Here is a 3,331-nt window from a genome sequence, read left to right as displayed (position 1 = left end):
ATGATCATACAGTTCCTTGCAACAATAAATACTCATTATGAAAAAAGAAAAAAAAAGCATAAACAAGCTATGCTATTACAATAATAGCTATTTGGTTCTTGACAAAAGTAGGAAAGTAAAGGTAAGGACATCACAAACCACTTACAATAATATATAGCTTTGCTTTCATCTTTTAAATGAATCATCTTTGGTTATCTTGGTCTTATATATCACTAATTCTTGCTGCATTATTCATATTGTCTGAGTAAAAAAAATTATTATTAATTAGCAGGTTCAAGTGTTCAACTTGGCATCATATTATTATTAGAATTTTTCTAGACTGAACCTGATCTAATATGATATAGTGGATAGCGTTGTTTTAATTCTACTTATTTTGTTTGGATTAACAATTTTTAATTATGTTTATAATAGCACTGCTATAATTTGAAAATTCAATAGATATATAACTAATTTGGTATTTCATTATGATAACATAACAGTGATAGGTGGTAGTAGTATGCAGTGAGAGTGGTTCCCACTTTTCGGCAACCAGTTTGGTTGAGATTGTAGCTGAAGATTTGAAGTTTATCATGAAAGTCAGACTAGATTGGAAAGGAGATTTTGGAAGTCCAGAGAAGCAGGGGTGAGCTAGAGATGGAGGAAACATGATGGGGAAGAACAAGGATCTTCAAGAACGTGCCATCGCATCAACAAACAGAGATTGAAGAAGTGGCTTCAGAAATAGTGGAACGGCAATAAAATCACGTCACACGCCTGAAAGCAGGAAAAGATTCTTTTTTTTTCTTCTTCTTCCTCCAAATGCATACTGTTAGTTATTTATTTTAAAGTGGGGCCAACACTATGGGCTTCAGGTTTGAACATTAGTGTTCTTTTCTTTTGTTGATTACTTTAAGTATTCATTTTTTTTTGTTGTTTGTTTTGTTGTTTAGGGTTTCAGACATATACAAACGAGTTGCAGCTAAAAGTGCTGTCGTAAATGGTTCTGTAATTTGCAGGGAACACCTCTGAATCTCATTTCGTCAATCACCCGTGAGTTATTATCACGGCATGGCAATTTTTTTATCTATCTATTAATATATAATGGTTAACTAGCCAAACACTAAAACCACACACTATTTAGCAATGTTAGATGGTTTCTAAGAGAGTGACAGGTGTCTCCCAAACTTTTTCTTTCTTTTGTGTTTTGCTCCTCAGCGAAAAGCCAAAACCTTCTTACCTGGTGGAAGGTTATCAGAGAAGATCTTTGTCCAATGGGTTGAAGAGAGTTAATCTGGCAGCAATTCCAAAAACCACCATTTAGGGGAAGAAAACGAGAATGTTAGCTTTTGATTGGATGATTAGGGTAAACAATGGATTGAGAACTCATTGTCCCTCAGGTAATGAAGCAGCACTCTCTTCTGCAGCAATTTGGGCGCGATCTTTTCCTTTCAAATCAGGATTTGAACACCAAATTTTGAGCGCAATTTTTTCATTTAAAATTAGAGTTTAAAATGACATCCTCAAGCGCCTCTACCACACCGAAGATGCCCCTCAAGGTCTTTTCGCCCACAATTTTCGTTTAATTTTTGTTTTAGTTTAGATTTTGAGGGATTTATTATTAGCATTATCAATATTTTTTTGTGGGTTCAGATATGATGGAGATGAAGGTAGAAGTCGTGGCGATGCTAAAGTCGCTGCACCGCTGGCAGCATTCCTTCATAACCCGTTGGCTGTGCAGGAGTTGAGGGCTAACAAGAAAGAATTGCGAGTAGAAAAGTTGAAGGACAAAGAGGAAGTAGAGGACTTAACTCAGGAAATGGTTGAGCTGTGGTATCGAACTCTCATCCCTAGACCTCAAGCTTCATCTCTCCAACTCAAGTAATCAGTACACTCCTATTTTATCGATATCGCATCCTTCATTTCTCCCTATTTTCTTCCTTTTGGGTGTTAATCATAGGCCAAAATGGATTGAGTTGAATTTGTCATTTTTCTGTGAATAATATGGATTGAGTGCTACCTTTTAAATTAATGATTATGCTATCATAATTTTTTTATCAGCAATTAAAATTAAGAGGTGTTTTCTTTTTGTCCCAAATTTTTAAAGAGGGAGAGAAATATGATATAGAGGGTGTGAATTTGGATGGCAAATATAAAGATTGGCAAAACAAATTGCATTTTGATTTAGTACATTCTTAGGTCGGTCTGTTGGGATAGCCTTTGATATTTTTCCTTGCACTTTTTCTTTGCCTCTTTACTCTTTGGTGAATCGTTTGAAAGTTTGTGTATTTAAATGAGTTATAGGAGAAGTTAATATTTTTATTCTATCATTTGTTTTGAAAGAAAGGGATTTCACTGTTGAGCAATCTGCAAGGATGATTGATGCATACTGTATGCTTAGCAAGTCTTTGTCTAGAACAATTTACATGGTAAGCGTTGTCACTTGTGAAGATTCCAAAATTCTTAATGGTTTATTACATTTATAGAAGTTTTTGTAGAATCTAAAGCTTTTGAAGGTTCAATGATAATATATTTTTGATGATAAACTTTTGTGTTACCTCAAGAACAATTAAATTAAACTTGCCATCGTTAGGATTTCCTTCAATTATTTTTTGTTGAATGTTTTTTTCTGTTGTATTGCTAAAAAATGTTGTACCATGTTTTTGCTCCAGATGAAGCTTGATGGAGCAGAAACAAAATATTTTTAGATCTTTTGTGAAATTTGATATGTTTATCTTTATAATTAATTCACTTTATTTAAAGATTTCTTGATCTTAGAAAAAATGTGTATACATTTACAGAATTGTATATGACATAATTCAAGTGATCAAAGTAGATAATTTTTTCATAGAATTTTTATTATTTTGACTACTAATTATACTGTTATCTTCTTTTGTGGAATTATTTCTTTCAAAATCAAAATACCATCCTTCCTGCATCTTTTTTTTCCAGCTGGTGACAACGAGATTGCTGCCTGTATTTACATGTGATCTTATAACTCGCTTCTATGCCTCAACATTTTTGTGTTAAAGATTGGTAATGAATTGGTTGATTACACTTAATGATGACCAGTTAATTTTTTTTATTTTATTGAGTAATAATTTTTTCTTTTTTTTTAACTTTAATAAATGTTTGGTATCTATAATTTAAAGTAAATGTGACTGTCCCTTATATTTTATCCAATGTTTTGTAGATTTTTCATGTTTGGTGGATAGAATAACAGAAAAGAATGGGATTGCTTTGGTTTCATCAGTGTAAAATAAGTTACTATATTGAGTGATTAGATATAAGTGTAGTGACATTTATTGCTTTGTGTTTTATCCCCTTTTTTTTCTCTCTTCTGAAGGAGATGTAA

The 3,331-nt window shown here is 32.5% G+C and overlaps 1 long non-coding RNA gene across 3 annotated transcripts in view; it reads left to right on the top strand.

Annotated features, from left to right (window-relative positions):
• The window catches only part of LOC127742503 (uncharacterized), a 33,548-nt gene extending 30,563 nt beyond the window's left edge, over positions 1-2,985 (top strand). For 2 of the 3 annotated variants that reach the window (XR_008003798.1, XR_008003796.1), the window contains one exon: positions 2,929-2,979. This is a non-coding gene — a long non-coding RNA (uncharacterized LOC127742503). Of the gene's footprint in view, positions 1-2,928 lie in introns of all 3 variants that reach the window. The other variant, XR_008003797.1, reaches the window with a different exon arrangement.
• The last annotated feature ends 346 nt before the right edge of the window (positions 2,986-3,331 follow it).

This window comes from Arachis duranensis, chromosome 10 (genome assembly GCF_000817695.3).
Source record: "Arachis duranensis cultivar V14167 chromosome 10, aradu.V14167.gnm2.J7QH, whole genome shotgun sequence".
NCBI classification, from domain to species: Eukaryota; Viridiplantae; Streptophyta; class Magnoliopsida; order Fabales; family Fabaceae; genus Arachis; species Arachis duranensis.
Note: the sequence above shows the minus strand (reverse complement) of the source record. Positions and strands in the feature narration are given on the sequence as shown.